Source organism: Chiloscyllium plagiosum, chromosome 2, assembly GCF_004010195.1.
Source record: "Chiloscyllium plagiosum isolate BGI_BamShark_2017 chromosome 2, ASM401019v2, whole genome shotgun sequence".
NCBI lineage: Eukaryota > Metazoa > Chordata > Chondrichthyes > Orectolobiformes > Hemiscylliidae > Chiloscyllium > Chiloscyllium plagiosum.
In genome coordinates this window covers 122,895,051-122,918,279 of record NC_057711.1, presented here as the reverse complement: position 1 = coordinate 122,918,279, position 23,229 = coordinate 122,895,051, and the positions used below count along the sequence as shown (strand labels likewise).

Genomic DNA, 23,229 nt, shown 5'->3' with positions numbered 1-23,229 from the left:
AATTCCAAACAACCAAGCATCAATTTCAGTTGGAGAAAGCGGATTTAATTTAGCAAGGCATTAAAATCCACACTTTGCAATTTTTATCACTCCAACCTGGCTCAACAATAAACTAAAATTAAGTATATTAGAAAGTACATGGGATTGGACATTTATGTTTCTTAATGCCTAAGAAATAATCTAGAGTCATCTCTGCTCCAGATGACAGAGGCTTATAGAATTGATAGTTTTTTCATGGTGAAAGACATCTCACACTAGCAAAGCAGTTAAGTCCTGACAGTGCAAGTACAGTATGTTGTTTGCCAATCAATCAATAATGTATAAGATCATGCATATTATTGATGAAGAAAGCATGCCAGAACAAGCTAAATTCAGACTCAAGGGCACTTTCTACTAATGAATTTTCTCATTTGCTTATAAATTAAGCTCAGCACTCCCAAAGCCTAATTGCCACAAAGCTTCTCTCAAAATACAGAAGTTAGAATCTCTGAGAAGGGAAATGCAAGTCTGAAAATGTGTTTATGCACGTGTATATGTGTGTGTGTGTGCACGCGCGCGCGCGCGGTGGGGGAGGGGGAGGGAAGACATTGCAAAGTAGACAATAAAATTTGGAAATATAAAGACAACATCTGGGCTCGAGTCAGATGTTCAGAATTCACAGTAACTAGAGGAATATCATGCAAATGCAAAACTGAAGGTTAAATATGTTTTAGTTATGGCTCCTCCTTCTTTATAAAAAATGATATTTACTAACCCAAGAATGCAGAAATAACCACAATTACTCCAAGACCTTGGTTTCAGACCATGAAAGCTTTTATTCTCTGTTGCTTAATTTTTAATACTGTAGCTTACCGTCCATCCATTATGGATAAACATAAAAGATCAAAATTCTCTCAGCTCTTTTTTTGATTGTTTGTTAAATTCATACATTTCTTATTCTCCTCTAGTTTCCTGCATGTCACTTTTCCTCCCTTTCACCAACTCACTACTTCTTTGCAAATACACACTCACATTTTTGCACTTGTTTTCTTTTCTCGATGTATGGCTCACTCTCCGTTTTCTCTTCAATCACAAAGTGGGACATGCGTATTGAGTTTCAAACCTCTGATTCACACCTTAACTGTCTATTTTATCCCTGCATACAGAGAAGGGTGTGGTTGTCTGAGCCAGAACATGGTAGGAAGGAAAGGGCTGGCCACAAACAGAGTAAAGAATATTTGCAGCTTCATAGAGGAGGGAAAGACTTTATCTGATTGGTGTGAAGTTCAAGTTTCTGTTCAACGAATACACATCATTGAAAGCATTTCACATTTAAAAATAAAAACCCACTTAGGTCAAGAAGATGTTTCTACAGCTAGTACTCACAGATATTACCAGCAAAATATTATCCTTCAAATGTACTCTCGTGGGACAGGAGAATAAAGTACAATTGAATTTTATTGGCTACTAAGAATGCTCCAGACGATAACCAAAGTAAAATCAATGCTTTTGATGTCTCAGGGAGGCAAATGTGCTGAATGTAAACATACCCCCATGGAATGCTAGAGAAGACTTGAGAGAACACTTGAGTGTAACAGCCCTAAAAGGGAGTTACTAGAGAGATATACCAGTACATAGGAAATGGGTTAAACGCTAGGCCTTGCATTAGCCAAGGGACAAAACAAATAGGTACAACCACGAGCACACTGATCTCTATTTCACCCCCTGTAAAATGGAATTGCTGAGGAGCAAACCTGACCTCTCATCTTTACAGCCTAATAAATACCAGACAAGGATTCAAAACTGAGAAAATTCTATCCAGCCAACCTTGTCAGCTTGGAGACATTTTAAACTGGACTGTGGAAAGCCCTCAGCTTCCAAGGGCATTTCACAATCCATGAAAAGCCATTAGTTAAATTCAAAGCTGTAGACATTCATGGTAAACATTAGACCATTTTCTGCACTTCAGCTAATTTCCTCTGCAATTAGAACCCATTACAAGCACTAGTTGAGGTGAGGGGTGAGCACAAAGTGCTGAATGGATTACGCCAAAGCTTAGAACGGGCATCAGACCCAAGTACGAGGTCAAACGTGACTTGGATACGAATGGAAATGTAAGATGTAGCTCAAAAATAATGATGTAAGCAAAATGATAAAGACCATTTCAAACTCTACACAATTATAAAATAATGCACATGAAGAAAATCAAACAGCACGTGCGCTACAACAATGGTGTTATATTCATGAAGGGAGACTTTGAAAATCTCAGAATCATTACGGAGTGCAGGTTATTTTTATTCATGAGATTAGAGTATTGGTGGAAAGGCTAGCATTTATTGCCACCTCTAATCTCCCTCAAAAAGTCATGGTGATCCCACTACCTTGCAATGTTACAATCTTTGTGATGTAGGTACAGCACATCCAATTGCCATTATGAGGAGTGTTCATGAACTCTGGCCAAATACAATCAAGGAAGAGTGATGTATGTCCAAGTCATGAGGATGGTGGTTTAGTGAGGAAACCACAGTGCTATCAAGAGCTTGCTGACTTTGTTTTTTGAAGGCATTAGAGGTCATTGGTTTTGAAGCTACTATTGAAGGAGGGTTGAAGACCCGCTGCATTACATTTTGCAGATGTTACAAATTGCTGCCTCCAAGTGCCAGTGGCTGCCTTGCTTTGGAAGTTACAACTCGATTATTGTTGAAGCTGTAAGTGAAGTAAGTTGAAATGAAAAATATTCCATTATGCTCCTGTCTTGCCTCTTGTAGATAGTCAACAAGCTTTGCAGAGTCAGGGTAGTTTACTCACAAGTGGATTTCCAACTTCTAACCTGTTCTTGTTGCTACAGTATGGGTGTCATGGTCATACGGTCAAGGATCCCATTTTGCCCATCGATTCAATGCCAGCTCACTGTATTCAGCATCCCATTCTGTTGCATTTCCACACTTTATCCCAACAGTATTGCAAAATTATTTCCCCTAAGTACTTATCCAAATGCTTTCTGGTATCGTTGACTGTATCTACTTTCATAGGCAGTGGGTTACCAGTTATCATCCCTTACTGCCTTAGTGAATGCACCAATTAATGGTGACCAACAGTTATCTGCCAGTTAACTATCAGACTATGGCTACATGTTAAACCAGGTAGCTCGACTGTGATTAGTCAGGGCATTAAACAAATGAAACACAAAATTATTAACTTATTAATTAAATCAAAACTGATTCCATAAAGATGCAGAGTTGGGTTAACACACATTATACCAAGTTAAAATATAAATGCTTACCCCTCTAAACTACACCAAGCACAGAATACACCATCACATGCCCATTCACATCAGGAAGAGGAAATAAATCATTTATTTCTGCAGAGATTTAGTTTGAGAAAAGATGTAAATATTTTTGACCCATAATTTATCATTCCTGATAGCAGGAAAAAAAATGGAATTTTCAGATGGCTGCTGATCTGCTGTCCGTGCACATCTGGACAGTTTCCAGAAATATAGGCAAATGCCTCTGGAATCTTGGCAGACTCAGCTTACTCAGGAAATATTGTAGCAAGAAGTCTTTCAATTGCTCTTCATTAGAGCCATCAAGGTTTACACAAGATTCACCAGAAACAAGTGACAGGAGCTGAGCAGCTTCTTTCTTTCAGCAAGCTACCCCAGTAAAAGTCCAAGCCTGCAAAAACAGTGTCCAAACTTTCCAATTACCAGTAACCATTATCCATCTCAATGTCATACTCAATGAAAATATTGCCTGGATGTCACGTGCAGCCACTCTGGCAACACCTCCAAAATTCCTTTTTTTTGATGTATCGTTGAACCAAATGTATAATCATGTTTGCAGTCAAGTGTCTGGCTGAATGTAAACTAAATTGTTAGGCAGGGTATTGATGATTAAGTAAAAACCAAAAAACTGTGAATGCATTAAAATAAGAAACAAAAGCAGTACTTGTTTGTAAAGCTCAGCAGGTTTGACAGCACTGTAAAGAGAAATCAAAGATAATATTTCATGTCAGGTGACCCTTCCTCAGAACTTTTTTTTGTATTGATGTTTAAGAGTCACTTAATAGCACCATTGACGATACCTTCCCTTTTTTTGCTGATGATTGGAGGTGGACTGATAGAATTGGTCAGAATGCACTGGTCCTGTATTTGACAACAGGACACAACTAAGTAATTTGCAACATTGATGGCAGTGTATTTGGCAAGAACTGCAGTTCCTTCTTAAATATATGTTCAGCAGTACAACCAGGGTGTTATTGGGGTTCCATGGTCTCCATCATAGCCTGGTACGCACAGCCTACTCTTTATTTCACATAAAGTGGATCAAACTGATCAAAGATTGGCATCTGTAATATTAGGGATTCAGGTGAAGGCAGAGGTGAATCATCCACTCAACAGCTCTGGCTGAAGATGGCAGCCAATCTTAGAACATAGAACAATGCAGCACAGAACAGGCCCTTCGACCCTCGATGTTGCATCAACCTGTGAACTATTCTCAGCCCGTTCCCCCTACACTATCCTAAAATCATCCATGTGCTTATCTAAGGATTGTTTAAATCTCCCTAATGTGGCTGAGTTGACTACGTTAGCAGGTAGGGCATTCCACGCCCTTACCATTCTCTGCGTAAAGAGAGTGTCTTGTCTTTTGAACGGGCATAATGGGGTCTGCCGTCACTCACAATGGGAATATTTTTGAATCGTTCTTCTCCACTTAGCTCGATTATTGTCCACATCCATTCACAACTGGATGTGGCGTTGCTGCATAGTTTTATCCAAGTCATTCATTGCTGCTCCACTGTTCAGCATGCTATAGCCCTGCTGTGCATCAAAGCCTGTGAAATGCCAGATCATCAAGCTAAAAGAATATAGGACACAATTTAGTGGAAATCACACTGTATAGCATTTTGAGCAGAATATACCTTGAGCACATTGTTTCATTCCAATTGCTATGGCACAAGGGAACATCAAGGAGAGTGAACAAAAGCAGACCATGTAACACTGGCATCAAGTATGCAACAAAATCAACTTGGAATTCATTATATTCTAAATTTGAATTTTGCAGGTTAATTACATCATTATTCAGTATTACGTTTGTAGACCAGGTGTCTAGTGATGCTACACATCATAAAACTAGCTTACTTACATGTTGCTATCTTTAATTTAAGCAGCTGAATGAGCTCTTGGTATATATTTCCCTAAATTAGTTGAGACTCTGGGACTTACCTTTTGCCCACATAGCACTGATCTGCAAATAAAGTGCACATTTAAGTTTATTATGCCTATTAAATAAACCTTTGAAGCTTTCCCACTTCAATTTGCACAGAAACAAGTTTTCAGATTAGGATTAATAAAGTGGCCATTAGCAGCTGCTGCACAATGCATGGAAGAGAATGAAAGTGATCAGGAAATTCAATCACACTGAAATGCTGTAGTCATCAATCCTGGAAAACACACTAACTACTCAGCACTCTGATTGGCTCCTATCCATCCTATCAAACTTGACTGACAATATCCTGGACGGCAGGATGCTGCTGAGCTAATCTAACCCAGAGGCAAAGATCATAACCCTTTTAATTAAAAAGTCAAGTTTCTACACCAAGTGAATAATGCTCTATAAAATGTTGACAGGAATGATTAAATAACATTAATATACTAACAACTAGAAACAAACTGCTGCACTTATTCAGCAGTCAACCTCTCTTAGATCCTCCATCCAGTGTGTATGCTTCATATGCTGCTATTTCTTTTTCAACATTCTCCTCTCAACACCCTCCACTTCACCCAAGCACGCAGATTGGTGGAAGATATAAATTCACACATGGTGGTCACTGCCTGGTATAATGGGCATTATGGTGGTCCTAATTTTAACGTAGCTTGTCAGCAACCTGTTGGACTATGAACACATTACACCAGATGCCCTTGCATGTGCACATACAATAAGGAACTGAGTAGTAACTAGCTTCTACCTACTCCCATATTGAAGGCATGAACAGTCATGATGCCAGTCCGAGCTGAGACAGACAGTCTCATGATTATAAAATCTGGGGCTGATTTTCAAGCTCTGAAAGTCAAATGGGAAAGTGTTCCAATAAGTTCAGAAGGTCCTCATTTAATATTCCAATGTATGGCAGTGTTATCAATAAACTTCATTAAGAGCTCAGACGATATGCTTCATTTTAGTTATATGCATTTTTTTTTAAAAGATCCAATCAGTAAGCTATCTCATTCATCAAGTCTAGATGTTTACATGTTAATAAAGGGCTTTTGTTACCAGAAGATGGGAATCGAACAGCTTTTTGCTTGGAAAGAAGCATTATCATAGATGGTTTTGAACGGACTGAGATTTTGAAAACTGCAAAACAAAACCATTTCAGTGCAAAGAGAAACCAAGTTGCCCATAGCTCTCTGCCCTATGCTAAATGTTTAACTGAATTCTTATAAAGGCACTCATTATACCTGATTCATACACACCAAGATTAGTTTAGAAAAGGAGGCTGTTGTGAGCAGTTAATCTAACTTCATACTGTATATTGCACCACTTAAACACACTTGCTGAGTCCATTACAATCATTATACAAAGTCTCGATGCCTGTAGCATCAATGCATGATAATGTAATTCTTCTGTCAACATTTCTAATCTGTACAACAATATACCACAGAGTAGATCATATTGTCTACAGAAATTCAATTCTAAAACATTGGGCTCTCTCAGTCCTCCACCGTACACAAACCTTTTATTTCAAATTCAGATGTAAAAATGGTATAAAGTTGTCAGGTACAATATAAAAGCAGTGGATTATTCCACTCAAGCCAGTTCCATAGCTGATCCTATGAACTTGATCCTGTAACTTTAAATCATCCCAATTGGTCTCTACATTCCTCAATACCCTTGGCCCGCAAGAATCCATTGTTTGTCTTCGTGTGCCACAACGGTTAACACATTTGCTTTAATTCCATTTACATGATTGAAGGAAAAGCCTATGTTACACCAATCCATTTCTTCATCTGAAACATTCAACTACCATCGCATACTATCAAAAGGGTGCACTGCAAATGGTCCTTAAGATCATCTGATGGAGACAGCTCAAAGCTGTTTTCCATTCCCAATTACTTCCTTTCCTAATCAGGTTACTCTAACTCCAGAACTGATTTCCATACTGAGGTGTAGGGTTACATGGGAATTTTCTTTCCTGACAGCTAGACGTTCCAATCAGCTTCAAGTTCTCAAAAGTTCACTCTCCTCGATCTGAGCACTAGCTCCCACTCGTGTTCTGCATATTGAACAGGGTCAGTATTTTCTCTGTTCCTGGTGCAGGGCTCCTGTCTCTCAAATCGTTGAAGACTCATTTTGCCCAAGAATTGTAAATATATCTTAGAAAACCTAAACTTGTTAATATAATTAAAGCCCATCTCTCTGGTAATGAACTACCTGATTGTAGCTCAAGTCAAAATGCTTATCAGCTATATTTGAAATCCCAAATATTGCAATTATTTAGACAGACTCAAGTCTAACCATTTATAGAAATGAGCATTTTTAATATCGTCCTGCAAGACTTGCAGACGAACAATCGACCCACAGGCAGTACTAATGCACTTGCCATTTCCTCGATGTGCATATTCTCAGCAAATCTCTTAACTTGAGTTTCTCTCATCCCCAGAGCAATAAAGCACCTGGTTTGCTGACATAGAACATCAGGCTCACATGACCCAATTATTTTTTGCCTTTTACTTTAACTTAGAAGGGACCCGTTTCAAAACAAAATCTTATAAATTTTGTTTTCAAGGAGGAGACAGATATAGCTCTTTTGGCGAAAGAGACTGAGAGATATGTGGAAAGGGTGGGCTTAGGGTTGTGAGCTTAATGATCAGCTATGACTGTATTGAATAGCAGAGTAGGGTCAAGGGGGTCAAGTGGTCACCTTCTGCTCCTAAGTTCTATGTACTTGTAACAGAGGGTTGACTCTTGGACAAAATAGATGTTCATACATGAGCCATGGTGGTTCATCAACTGTTTAGGATACATCTAATGCAGCCACACACATACATATAACATACTTCTATATATTTTTTCCAAGAAATAACCTTCAAGATAGGAAGAGGAATGCATACATATCTTAATGGGCCTTTCCAGATGTGGACATTCCTGGATGACTCAAGCACTCTCGCCTATTCCCAAATGCCAGGAAGACAGTGGTGAAATGCCTCTTGAACTACTGAAGCCCATGTGGTGAAGGTACTCCCACACCGATGTTAGGAAGGGAATTCCAGGATTTTGACCCAACAACACTGCAGGAATGATACTATACTTGCAAGTCAGGAAAGGGGGCAATTGAAGGTGGCACCGATCTCCCATAGGTCAGCTGCTCTAGGCCAAACTAGACAAGAACAGCAAATTTTCTTCTCAAAACAGAACATTAGAGTTTTATGGGTTTTATGACAGTTGTTTCCATGGTCGTTATTTCTAACACTAGCTTTATTCTCTAAATTTTTCACCTGAACGTAAATCCCAGTGGCTGCAATCTGAATCTCTTTCTTGTGAGCATTAGTTTTAGCTTCGGGATTACTAGTCCAGTAATCATAGCATCACTACAGTGTGGAAACAGGCCCTTCAACCCAACAGGACCACGCCGACCTTCCAAACAGCAACCCTCCCAGACCATTCCTCTACCCAATTTATCCTATATGTACCCCTGACTAATGCACCTAACCTCTGAACACTATGGGCAATTTAGCATGGCCAATTCACCTAACATGCACATCTTTGGATTGCAGGAGGAAACCGGAGTACCCAGAAGAAACCCACGCAGACAACGTGCAAACTTCCCACAGTCACCGGAGGCTGGAATCAAACCTGGGTCACTAGTGCTGTGAGACAGCAGTGCTAACCATTGAGCCATAGTCTTACTACAATGGCACCATCTCCACCTGATGATTACTAATCACATGTGCCTGACTCCCAAAAAAATGGACTCATACACTAACAGATATTTCAATCTTATTCTAACTGCACGCTGATTTCAAATGTTCATAATTCTGATAGGAGTCAGTGTGAAACAGAAACACTGAGAACTCAATGCTCAGCAAAGAGTCCATAGAAGTGCAATTAAACAATGACCTGTTGCTGCAGCAAATCATGCAGATCAGTCAGCATAATAAAGAAAAAAAACTACACTTCCCAAAATTAGTGTACAGACCACAATGCATCCTCAACCAACCAGTTCAGTAGCAGCCCACAATGTAGCTTCTCAAGCTGCTGAGAGAATGATGGGATTCTCCACTATTTGTCAAAAGAGCTCCCTCTGTTGCTAATAAAGCTGTGTATCTCTGTTGAGGCCAGACAATGAATTGGTCATTTCAATCAGTCCTTTTTTTTCAAATACTACAGTTTTTAGGCTCAGCATAATATGCTACAATGAAGCAATTAGTACTGCAATACGAGTCATTCAGAATCTACGGCAACAAGCTCTTGGGTTAGATTTATTTCCTTCAGCAATTAAACAAAAATCCTCAGCACATTTTCACTTTAAAAGAAAATGCTTAAAGCTGTTGACTGAACTACATGAGCCAGATTTAGCCTCAATGGATTGTTGAAAACCTAATTCTAAATTGGAGCTCATTACTAGCTCACGGTTGTGGTACGATAATGCTCCACATCGTCTGTAAATTAAACAGTGCCATTCTGCATCTTGTATGCAATAGCTGGCTTGTTTTATCGTACATTATCACACCTTTTGAGAACAATTTCATGGACACTTTATGTCCACTTGCTCTCAACCATGTCTGAAGATTAAAACGCAGACACTGAAAACAAGTTACTTTGGTGAATAATTTCACTCTGTAGTGTTTTGTGTTGAACTCAGCAGTTGTGCAATCAGACAGGCTTCATCATGAATCAGGTAAAGTCATAGTCATCTTACTTTACCAGATGCTCAATGATAGCAGGTGCTCAATAATATATTCATGCAAAGAGTCTGCTTAAGAAGGATTTTAATTTCTTAAATAATCACTTGTTTTTGAAAAAAAACCTGTTGAACAATCCAAGACAAAATGCACCACAATTACTGCAATGGCCAATCAAGGTTTTAGAACATTTTAAGAAAAACTGAACCAAAGACAACAGTGAAAACAAAAAAAATGCGGATGCTGGAAATCAAAAAAAAAATTGCTGGAAAAATTGCTTAGATCTAGCAGCATCTGTCAAAAGAAAGCAAAGTTAATGTTTCGGGTCCAGTGTCCCTTCTCCCAGTGACCCGAAACCTTAACTCGGCTTTCTCTCCACAGGTACTGCCAGACCTTCTGAGTCTTTCCAACTATTTATGATTTTGTTTCAAAGACAATACAGGTAAGGTTTTACCTTGGCCATTCTCAAACTGACTTCTCCCTTTTCTACACATCTCACAAAAATAAAAGATAGCATAAAATCTTATAATTTTGAAAGCGGGAGAAGTTTTGTATCTCACTGAAATTTCAATCAAATGAGCCAACCACATAAACATAGCAGGATAAAAAGGTGGCAGCCGACTGAAGCGAGAAAAAGCCAAATGTTAACAGACTCAACAGCCCAATATGAGAAAACATGCAGCTAATTTAGTCTTCAACTGTTTCCTTTGATAAGTTTCACACAAAAATGTGGCAAGTATTTTCATTTGTGATGCTAAATGCACCACGAAAGGTTTTCCAAGAAAATATGCACTGTTAAATACAAGTGGGGCAGTTTCTATTACCAATTCAATGAGCTCCATCAAGTTGCCTATATTGAAAACCAGCTCGCTCTTACAAATCCACAGAAGTTTACAGGAGATCATGTCCATTTCAAAAGATAACCTCTGCTGCTCCTACCTCTGTATTTCCATTACAAACTTACACCCAGTTCTTTACACAGCTGATCTCGCAGCTGTAAATTAATCTACTTAAAATATAAACTGTAAAAAGGAAGGCCGGGGTGGGGGAGGGGAGCAAGGTGTTTAAAAGATGCATTATCTCAGATATAACTGGATCCAACTTCCCTGAACTACTCCCCAACCTTGTGCCAATTAGAGATTGTGCAGTTTTAGCCAAGATGAATCCTAATTTCTTCTGAGACAGAACCATAGCAAGCAGGACAATAAAAAAAACTAAGCAGTGCAAACCGGCAGCAAGAGAATGCACCAAAACCGAACCTATTAAACCAGACACTAGCAAGAAGAGATTCACACTTCAGACCCCACTAGATGCACTTTTTAAGAATCAAGAAAATTGACAAAAGCCATTGAGAGTAATCAGCACATTTAAAAAACTATCAAGTGCAAAGACCCAGCCTACACGCTGAATTAGGGTGACAAAAAAAATCTCACCTACAAAATTAAATTAAATAATTTTATTCATATTGAATGTTGTGATTTAATTGCATTTTAAATTTTACCTGTAAAAGCAAATACCATTATACATGGAGTGTTATAATGCTGATTCTTCATGCCAGAACCCTAAAACTTGTTCTTAACATATGCATCAAGGCAACAATAACAAATGTGATACTTACAGCAATGTGTAGTCCAATTTTAAAATCCTTGAAGGGATAAAATTTGGGCTTTTCAAGTTACATGTGCAATGGAAGGAAAGAAGAAGCCTGTTCATCTATTGGAAGGTTTGTAGGCAAAGATTCTAAAGAACCAACTATTCCGATAACAGACAGGGTTTCAACACTTGTCCACTGTTTCCATGAATGACAAACAGCAATAGGCAAAAAAAAAATGTATTTTGCTCCAAATGGCAGGAACAAATATTAACACTTATTTAATTGACAAGATAAGGGGATTTAAGTCACAATCAAATTACTCAACAACTACAAAAGTTTCTAAGCTACAAAATACAACGAAAGCCAGAATTTTCATTGAATTGAGCTATAGAAATACCTCAACAATTCACAGAAGACCAACACTGCATTTCAAATGTTCATGACCTCTCTTCAGAAAGTATGCCACAATTATATAAATCAACTACCAACATGCCTTCATTTAAAGTATCAAATGATTTAATTCCACAATTAATCCTGGAAATAAGTTAACAACAGACACGAAAAAGCGGGAGTGATGATTAGATGTGATCGGTGAAAAAAAAAAGTCTTCCCCCTTCTCACTCTTTTCTTAGCCAGTCCCTTGGGATTGAATACAACTTGCTTCAATTCCAGTTCAATGAGTTCTAAATAGCTAGCAAGTCCATAATGCGATCTGCACGCTCTGCCATATGCAAGGCTTGAAGGGTTGGATCAACAGCATTTGTGCCTTCTTCTGACACTTTAGTTTCACTTCTGTATGCTTACTGTTTGGTCATAAACCAGGACCTCCCATGAGTCAGTGGTAAGTGTGACCTCTTCAGGACTGCTTTGAAGATATTACTAAAGCATCTCAATTGTTTGCCTGAATTCGGTGGAATGCAGTTAATTTGTGACACTGTGCTGGGTACACAAACTACATGCCCTATCTAGCAGCTTTGTGTGATTAGCATCTTGATGCTGGACAAGTTGTCTTGGGAAAGAATACTGCTATTGAACTTCTCTCTTGCAAATGGGATTCTGAGAATTTTACAAATATACCACTGCAGGTAGTTCTCCAGTAATTTGAGGAGCCTGTTGTAGGCTGTGCATATCTTCATAGAAGGAGATTTTGGTCTTCAAATACTCTTTCCCACAAATGGGCAAAGACTCAGCTGGCACACTGGATAGGATCATAAATTTCATCATCTTTATCTGCCTTTGCTAACACTGACAAATTGGTCCATGTTTTCCAGAATCTCACTGTTGACCTGAACTGATAGGAGGAAGTACTGGGATAGCTAAAAGAGGTTCTTAATTTTCTACGTGTTTTGCAAAAAGCCTACTTTCACAGATACTCTAGAGAAGGAGTTAACAATGAACTGGAGCTCAGTTCTGAGTGAATACAAACACACAAGTGTCCTCTGCATACTGAACCTCCAAAGCTGAGACTGGAGTAAAGTCTAACAGAGGTTGAACAGTTTTCCATCTGTCCTGTAGATTATACCTATGCCTGTGAGTAATTTCTAAAGGCAGTTTGCAGTGTAGGACAAATGACTTGCCTTTTTAATCTGAGACTCTGTCCTTTCACTCTTGACCCTACTGCAAGGGGAAATATCCTTTATGCATCTACCCTGCTTATCCCTTTAAGAACTTTGTAATTTTTTTGACTGCCTCTCATTCTTTTTATACTCCATAAAATACAGCTCTAGTTTGGAATCAGTCTAATGAAGCTCCATTGCAGCCCTTTGCAAGTATATCCTTTCTTGGGCAAGTGAACAGAAAGTGCACACAATATTCCAGGCCTAGTCTAACCACTGTTATATGACATATAAGTATCTTTCTTCCTCTACTCAGATCGTCTTGCGATTAAGGCTAACATACCACTTGCCTTCTGAAATTCTGAAAAGCACCTGCATGCTAGATTTCAGTGAGTTTTGAACAAACTCCTTCCGGATGTCAACACTCCAGTTTCTCAACATTCAAAAAGATACTCTGTTGTTCCAATCAAAGTTGATAACTGCACCTATCCCTATTGTATTCCATCTGCCACGGTTTTGCACACACACTTAGCCTGCCTCAATCTACCAAAACCTCTTTTGCATTCTCGTAATAACTAACATTTCACCAAATTTTGCTTCATCTACAAACTTGGAAATATTACGTTTTACTGAAAAATCTAAATCATGATGTTGTGAACGGCTAGAGCCCAAGCAGTGATCACAAATTGTTAACTTGAGAATTACCCTTTTTAAATATTCACTGCTTTCTGCCTGTTAACTAATCTTCAATTCAAGTGAATATATTACCGACAATTCCATGCACTTTAAATTTGTTGACTAACCTTCCGTTTTGGACTTTATCAGAAACGTTCCAAAATCCCAATACATCCAATGATCCCTCTCATCGACTCTGTTCGTTAACATCCTCAAAATCTCCAAGCTTGTCAAGTATGATTCCCCCTTCATTAATCCATTTTGATCCTGCCCAATGAGACTACTATTTTCTAAACACCAATAATCATATCCTTCGGAAAAGATTCTCATTTCCCTACTGCTGGCATCAGACTAACAACGCGGTTCCCCATTTTCTCACTCTTGCCTTTCTTAAACAAAGAGTTTGCATCTGCAATCTGCAGGCTTCACTGCAGAATTAATGGAATTTTGAAATATCATCACCACATATCAACTATCACTACAGTCATTTATTCCACTCGAAGGTGAAGGATTGTACCCTCAGGTTTTCTGTTGGATATTTTTGCCTATAGAAATGTACGTACTCTTTGAAAATCAAGTATGAATTCTTCAAATACCAGCCACTGCCTATCCAACATCAAACCTTTTAATGTTTTTTTTCAACCCACCACAGCCAACTTCTTCTTCAAATCTGAAGATAGATAACTATGAACATATCAGCCCCAGTTTCAGATTGAACAACTTTTTCAAACGCAATTGAAAATTCTCACTAAATAGTCACTAGTCCCTAAATGTTGTTCTTTAACATGATCATTTATTCGCTCGATCTCATCACATAATACTGAATCTCAATGCACACATATGTATCTCAACACATTGCTCCAAAACAACCTTCTCAAGCATTTTCCAGGAATTCTTTCTCCTCCATACTGGTGCTCATTAGATTTACACAAACTAGAAGTAAATTAAAATCACCCATGATTACTGATTCCACACAGTGAAAAATCATGTTTGTGGTTCCCCTTAGTGGGCAAAAACCACACAGATGTTGGAAGGGACTTCCTCAGCCAATGGGAGATGGTGGAGGAGGAGGATCCTTACAATGATCTTCCCTGTGGCAGGCAGCAGAGAGATTAAGCTGTAGTTACCATCAATTGGACTTGTTTCACTCATTAATAAAGTCGTGAGCACAGGGTGCCTACATCAGTGGTGTGAGCCCAAATGAGGGGTATGTTGTTGCATAGCCGGGTCAGACGTATATCATGGCCTTGTTTCAGAATGCCAGCAGAAATTCCATCCAATCCAAAGGCTTTGTTGTGCAACTGTTGAATGGCTTATTAAACTCACTTGAGACTGTATCAGCATCAAACTGGAAAGGATATCAAGGAATGGAATGGAAGATGTCAAATCAAACTTCATCTCAGTTGAGTTCTTCAAAATTTTCTCTCCAGCAAATACTTACTGCCTCCCTGTCTTATTAGAACTCAAATCGTCCAAAAGCACCTTTAGCTAAATAGCTACCTTTGAAGAGTAGTCATTGCAGTAATGTATGGTGACAGCAGACAATTTACGCACAACAATGTCCTTTGAGCAATCAACTGATAACAAGAAATTAACCCTTTTTTCCCAGAAAAGAGATGCTTATTGAAGGATTGACAGGACAAAAACCAAAAGAACTCTAACACTCTTGGTTCTTCTTGATTTGTCCTCAAGTCAGACAGTGTCTCAATTTAATATCTTGTCTGAAATATGGCACATCAGATCCCCAAATGTTGCTTTCCCTCAAACTTCTACTAGGAGCTCCCTCGGTATTTCACTGAGAATGCCAGCATTTTTGCTGAAGCTTCTGGAATGGTTCTTGAACTCACAAACATTGGACTCAGTCAAGAGTTCTACCAAATGATCCATAGCTGACATAAAGGTTCAAAGAAAGAAAATGGAATAAAGAAATATGGCAAGTATCCAGGTGCATATTGATTCAAAGAGGAACAAGTTATACAGTCATAGAGTCATTTTGTTGAAGATTTTTGTCTTGTACTGTCAGGACAAATGCAAGAATGCCAAATTTCAAATAATCAAAACAATTTTTACTTCAGAAGATAACAGCGCTAAGCAGTTGGCAAGTTCTTGTGACTGGTCAAGATACTGTCATGAAGAAAGCAACAAGAAAATTATAGGCTTCGTATGTCTCTAGGGAATTCAAAAAAAGAGAGGGGCTTGAATGTATTCCTTTTGTTTGTGGAGAACTGGTCACTGTATATGAATGTATTTTGCTTCAAGCATAATGTGTCATATTACAACCTTGACAGGTCATTTTGTATTGTGACAGTCGGGATTCTTTCACCAGTGCAGCCTAGTTGAGAATCACACCTGACAACATGTATTCTGCTTTGGATTTTGCAGGTACAGACTGGTTGCATTCTCAATGACTAAATGACACTTGGCCAGAGTCTACTTATCAACTAAACAGCACCAACACCCACTTCACAGAATCAGAATCACAGAATGCTTGTGGTGCATTCAGCCCATCATGTCTACATGGGATATCGGAGTATTTTAAATTAGTGCCAATTTCCGGGTTCTTTGCAGTAACCCTACTCAAATTCCTTAACTGTGTCCACAAACATCAGGAAAATTTCACCATCTCCATAACTGAAGTTTATCCCTGAGCAAAACACACTTTGAATTGTAGATTTATCTAACCACATTACTGACATGTTGTTTCCCCTTGGACTGTTACTAGAAAGTCACAATGAAAAGACAAAGAGCTTCACTGCAGAACTAATAGTAAGGCACAACATTTCTCCAATGCCACCAGGACTCTTCAGGTCCAGGTTAGTACAACACAGATGGAATTGCATTTGAGCAACATTTCAAATATTCCCACAGATAATTGGGCAAAGAAACAAAGTCCAGGAAATGCCTTCTTGTTCCACACTGATCCACCATGACAATGATGTCTGCATTCCTTAAAAAGATTAGCAATAAGTAGTTCTTTCCATCATAACTGCGCAAAAGATGACTTAATGTTCCTGTGCAAAATATCACAGCATTTATCCTGTCCAAAGACCAAAGAAATCCATAAATCACGAGGATAGGTGAATAGATAGATTATTAGGCAATTTGAGAATGATGTGAACTAAATTTGATTTAGGTCATCGGATAAAAAACCTGAATAATTACTGCTTTCTTCATTTCAGAACAGGGTTTGGAATTTTAGGTAGCTAAAATGGCCACCCAAGTGGACAAGGTTGTTAAGAAAGCATATGGTGTCTTGGCTTTCATCAACAAGGGGATTGAGTTTAAGAGTCATGAGATCTTGTTGCAGCTCTATAAAACTTTGGTTAGACCGCACTTGGAATACTGCGTCCAGTTCTGGTCGCCCTATTATAGGAAAGATGTGGATGCTTTGGAGAGGGTTCAGAGGAGGTTTACCAGGATGCTGTCTGGACTGGAGGGCTTATCTTATGAAAAGAGGTTGACTGAGCTTGGACTTTTTTCATTGGAGAAAAGGAGGAGGAGAGGGGGACCTAATTGAGGTATACAAGATAATGAGAAGCATAGATAGAGTCGATAGCCAGAGACTATTTCCCAGGGCAGAAATGGCTAACACGAGGGGTCATAGTTTTAAGCTGGTTGGAGGAAAGTATAGAGGGGATGTCAGAGGCGGGTTCTTTACACAGAGTTGAGAGAGCATGGAATGCATTGCCAGCAGCAGTTGTGGAAGCAAGGTCATTGGGGACATTTAAGAGACTGCTGGACATGCATATGGTCACAGAAATTTGAGGGTGCATACATGAGGATCAATGGTCGGCACAACATCGTGGGCTGAAGGGCCTGTGCTGTACTGTTCTATGTTCTATGTTCTAATTTGTGTGCTCTTTTTGTTCAGAATCAACAGCATATGGAAGATCTATTCAAAAGAATTTGCAGCATCATGGCATCACTTGAATTCAACACTATAGCATGCAACAATTGATGCTTATTTTAAAAGTATGAATATCACAAACTGGAAATAAACTCTGTCATCGCTGACAAATCTTGAAACACACAAGTAAATACTTCCAGTAATTGTCCTGTCAGGAGTGAGGCATGAAAGTTCTCTTGCTCAACGATTCCTTTATGGGTATCGCGAGTGGGATCAAACCAAATTTAGAATATTTCAAAAGAAGATTATTGGTGATTGTGGGCTGTTGGATGGGGTTGGGGAGGAGACGTGTGGTGATCAGTGGTATTTAGTGAGAATAGGATGGGGGGGGGGGAGAAGGGAAGGGCATAACTCAAACTTTTCACCTTCTGCAAACTAGGAGAAGAGAGCAATTGTCACTATTTGGATTTTATTCACTGACAACTCGAAACCAAGTAAATTAATTCTGAATTAAACAGAAGACACTTCAAATTTAGATTAAGAACAAAGCAACTCTGCACCAGAAAGCTGAAAGAGAAAATGGATTAAATTCAGACAGACAAACACATATTAGACACAAACATATTAAAAACAAACCAATGAGTTGGAAAAACCTTATCTACCACACCCCCAACCCTGCCCCCCAGCTGGGGAGTGAAAATTTTCCATTCATTACTTCCATCTTCTCCTAAAAAAATCTAAACCATAGGAACACCAATCTCTGGCTACAGCTAACTACGTAAAATAAATGGGTTCAAGCTGTGACAGAAAAACAAATCCAATAGGGACACAATCCCATTTTAAGATCACCACAGCTCCATTTCAATCCTCTCGATTTGATAATTTTCTTACCCAGTAACTAACTGAGACTGCTCTCCTGAAAATGTGTTGCTAGGTCATGATAAGATTAGGAGAGACTGCAATCAATGTATTAGGATGGAAAAAAAATACACTATATCTTTAAATTCCCCAATTCTTTGAAATGTATTCAAATATTGAGACAGGAGCAGACACAAAAAATGCATTAAAGGTTACCAGCATCCCAAATCTAAACACAAATGTGTCACAAGTGATTGGAATTCGGATTTGAAAAGTGGTTGGCAATGTTGTGATGAAATTTTAAGCCTGTCTCAATGCTGAACTTGGGCAAACAATTTCTTAGTTCTTACTTCCAGAGCAATACTACAAAACAAAGCCGATAAGAATGGCCAAACGTTTAATGTGGCATAGTTCCTATAACTGCAAGTCTGATGTAAAACCAGATGCCTCATAACAAAAAAAAGCAATCAACCAAACCTACAATGACATATAAACTTAAGCCTACATTTTCAAAAAAAAGTTTACAATTATCACCTCAGCTTAATTGTAATGCCATGTTGAATCCAAACTCATTAAATACTGTCAGCAGCACAGAAAAACAAGGGTCCTATGCTCAATCAGCTTCAATAGACTCTTTCTGTTCCTCGCTTGTGTAAAGCTACACATCACTCTCTATCTTTGAAATAACATCCACTTACGTTCTGAAAAACAAAGTATTTCCAGTATCCACTTTCTCCAATCGCATTCAAAAATAATAGGGCCATGCTTGTAAAACATCAGTCTTGCCGACTAACAAAAAAAAGCTATATTGAATTGTAATTATGCTGGCACTATTAAAACTCATGTGCAAACTCTCAAGTGCTTATGGTAGCAAATGAGACCATTCACCAAGCTGAGTCCACACTAGTTTTTTTGCGAGAACAACTCAGAGGCCCACACACTTCCACCCCCCCCCCCCCCCCTTTCCCCCTTTTCATTTATCTTTGGTAATTGTTTTCCCTATAGAGAGTTTGTTGTAATTGTGCTGAGCTTGAGCATCTTGATAGCAAATTCATTGTCACCCATTTCTAAACAAAATCCAACATCTGTACATATCAAAGTCTGGAATGTAACTTTACATTAATTATAAAGATCATTCCTACAACGCAGAAAAAAAAAGCTTTAAGGGTAAGATTGTCTCATCCTGCTCCTAGAAGGAGAAAGAAGCAAGACAGAGAGAAAAACAATCAGTTTCTGGTTCAAGAATTTTTTGGACAGAAGTATTGCCAATACAAATACTAGCACCTGACTGAGCAGACCTGTCGGCTGACAAACTCTATGGACGTAAAGCGGTTGCATATTAAAAGAAAATGTTTATTTTTTTATGCAATTAGAGTGGCCCAGCACTTTGCCATTAAACTTCAATGGTAATTACAGCAATTTGTAAGTCCCATCAACTAACTGCAGACTAATTTTCCAAATTGTACACTGGGCCTAGTTTGCCCCAAACAGACCTTAAAAAAAATCCTCAAAGCAGTCATTTCACCTTCTCAGAACTCGCACCTTTTCCCCAGATATAAACGTGGAATTACAATGCAAATGGATGCAATTCAGTCCACAAAATAATTCATTTTTACACAAGTATGTAACTTGTTTCCAATGGCAAAGCAAACTGACAGCCGATTCCTCATACCCAATTGATCACTCTATAAAACAAAATAAGCTCCTTCTTTACACAGTTCAAGTAAACGAGTGGAATTTGCCTCCGGTTAAATCGATGGAATGACAGTCACTGCTGCAATAATGCTGGAGAGTTTCCTTTTACAAAAAAAAAGGGGAATACCTTCTAGCTCCCACTCAAACCCCGCTGGCAGTGGGAGCTATTCAGATCCAAGTCACCAGGATCTTTTCTTTCCCCCTCTTCCTTAGAGCCTTGCAGTAGCTTTAGAAAACAGGGTGCCATTGAAAAACCGCTAACAGGGTCAGCTGCTGATGGAATGCTTTTTAGTATTCAGGTTACCCAGCCAAGCAGAACATCAAAAAAAACTCCAGCTCTTCGCTATTCTCACAGGCTTAAGTTAATGCAGAGTTACCAAGACAATACCGCTCCTCTCCTGAATAACATATACACTCAGAACTGCTGAGCAAGTAAACACCTTACCCAAACTGCCTCCACCCGTTACTTACTTAAGAGAAGCAATTACTCCGTCATGGGCTAACAATGTTGTCAGGAAAAAAGGTAATAAATGCAAGTGTCTCAATTTGACTACACAAGACTCCCTCGTATTTTAACAGGCATACACGTTTTATGCCTCATTCATGAATAAAATGTCTTCGGTGACCATTAATTTCATCTTGTGGCTTGGGGAGAACTGATTCAATAGTTGAAAAATCTGAAATGGACAGATTACACTCCTGTAGCGCGGTCTTGCCCACGGGCTGCTCTTGGAGTGTAATCCGGCCTCAACATTGTTTGAAAAGAAAATATGAATTGACATTTGTTTTTTTACCAATTCAAGTACTTGATGTTCAGGATCGCAGTACTGGGAATACTCCGCTATGACATTCTTCCATAGGAGTCAACTCAATGCAATCACGATGATAACCGGTTGTAAAAATAAATTTGGGACTCGCGACAACCTACACAGTCTCACACGTAGTGTGTGGTCGACTCCAACAGAAACCATCACTTCCCCGAGTCCCACAATCCAACTGAATAAATTCCCACTATCCCAGGGCTGTGAACTAAACCCTCCGCCGTTATTACTGAGTGTCACACTCTCCTTCGGTACAAAACAGCATTCCGGGACTGGAGATTTCTGCAGAGCACTCGCTCTCATTAAAATAAGCGAGAGATTCGAAAATAAAATGCACCGTGAATCAGAATAACCCTTTCGCATCCGCGAACATATGCTTTTGCATTAGTATTCCCAACATCGTGAAGGGACGTGATTTCTGCAGCTATTTTTTTTTTACACACGGGAGATCACACATAACACAGTCCAGAGGAGAAATCAATCGGGAAGGAAACACGGTCGATTTCCATTGGAAATTAGGAAAGCAATTTCAACGTGCATGTATCAAAAAAAGAATGCCCCGAAGCGAAAAGCAGCAGCCGGCATTATAAAAACAAATTATCACAGCATTTAAAAGAAAATAAAACCTCAAACGAGCCAGGGCGATGTAGTGAAATGTAGGAACCATACGCGTATAGGAAGCATGGCGATGCTCTCTTGTATATGTAATGCGTGAGAGTGTGTAAAATCCTAATTTCTTTCTCCTTACCACACAGCTCGGTTGAGTTCTCCTTGCGGGAAGCGAGCTCTGCTGGCTACCTTGATTCAGAGACAGTGAAAAGGCAGGGTAAACCGAGTCCCCATTCATGCAGTCACTGGTAGGAACCGCCAGTCTCAAATCAACCCCGAATAACAGCTCGGCTTCATTTCCCGTCTCTCTCGGCTTCTCCTGGGAAGAATTGTCCAAGTTGGGCAAAGGCGGTGGCTTATTGTCTGCAGCAAGTCTCCTTCAGTAGTGGAAGGTGCAGCATGATGTCCTCAGGAGCTGCCATTGGGGATGGATGGAGCCTCTGGACGTCTCGCTGCTTTACTCCAACATCTCCGTGTCCTCATTCCCTCACTCCATTCCTCGGCTGGCAGGATGCAGCTCCACCTAGTTCTCCCTCTCAGGCACTTTCCCTTCGAAAAGGTTAGGCGGATAGCGAGGACTTTGCAGCCGCCACCAGCACTCGTCTCTCTCACTCACACGCTCCTTTTTTCCCCCACTGACTCTCACATTTCACTTAGCTAACCCCTGTGCCGCAGTCCACAGTCTTTTTTTATTTTGTATACAGTTATTTCCTCTTGTTTCTTTTTTTAAAATCGCCCACCTTTATTTATCCTCCTGTTTCAGAAACTCAGCAAGCCCTCAATGCAATTCTACAGACCCCTCTCTATGCAGCTACACACAGATGAGAAAAAACGTCCTTGTTACACAAAAGCTCTCCCATTTCTTCCCCCCGTCTCCCTATTATCGTATTTTTTTTAAAAAAACTAGTGCTTAATCTCGTTTTTACCCCTCTTCCCCGCCCCAAACTCCCATAGATACAGAATACACACATATATATATATATATTTACAAGCACGCGAAGAACAAGCGAAATGTTTCCTTATAAACAGAGCTCCGCCAAATGGCAAACCAATTTAAACCCTGCTCTGGTGCTGATTTCAAAAAATAAGGAGGGAGAGAGAGTGTAAATCCTGGCAGTGGATCAGGCCAGCAGGTTGCATTTCGGAACGATACTGGCAAATACAGCACTCAATCCAATCTATCATTCTGCTAATGTTTCCAGGTAACCCCTTGACTCATTGCATCCTTCTGCCTACTCCCTTCCCCTTAGTAAACACACAGATGGGTAAATGCGTTGTAAGAAAATGTTTTGAACCAAAACAGGCAATTCCATTTTAGTTGCCACGGAGATCATGTCACTTTTTGGGGGGTAAATGTGCACACATCGTTATTCTTACATTTTGCAGGACTCTAGCGGCGATAAAATTAGCAATTTGTGTGTATTAATCACGGGAAGGTTGCAAACATGCATTGCAGGTCGACAGTTCAGTTCCCGCTGCCATGGAAACGCAATCCCTCCACACGACAATCTAATTCCAAATTCCACTCGCTTGTTTTTTTTGGGGGGGGGGGGGAGTGCTCGGTGGAATGTGTGGGGAGTGTAAGGGAGAGGAAGAAAATACTCTTTTGCAGAAGTTCTCGCAACTTTTGTTAGAGAATTCAAATCTCCCCAACGTTGGCAGGAATGCCAGAATTCATCACTGTTGCAACA

The 23,229-nt window shown here is 39.4% G+C and overlaps 1 protein-coding gene across 22 annotated transcripts in view; it reads right to left on the bottom strand.

Annotated features, from left to right (window-relative positions):
• The window catches only part of adgrl3.1 (adhesion G protein-coupled receptor L3.1), a 682,401-nt gene extending 659,846 nt beyond the window's left edge, over positions 1-22,555 (bottom strand). For 8 of the 22 annotated variants that reach the window (XM_043717813.1, XM_043717805.1, XM_043717866.1 and 5 more), the window contains exon 1: positions 21,678-22,512. The gene's annotated coding sequence lies outside the window, so the exon portion shown is untranslated. The other 14 variants (XM_043717916.1, XM_043717891.1, XM_043717927.1 and 11 more) reach the window with 5 other exon arrangements.
• Positions 22,556-23,229: the final 674 nt, after the last annotated feature.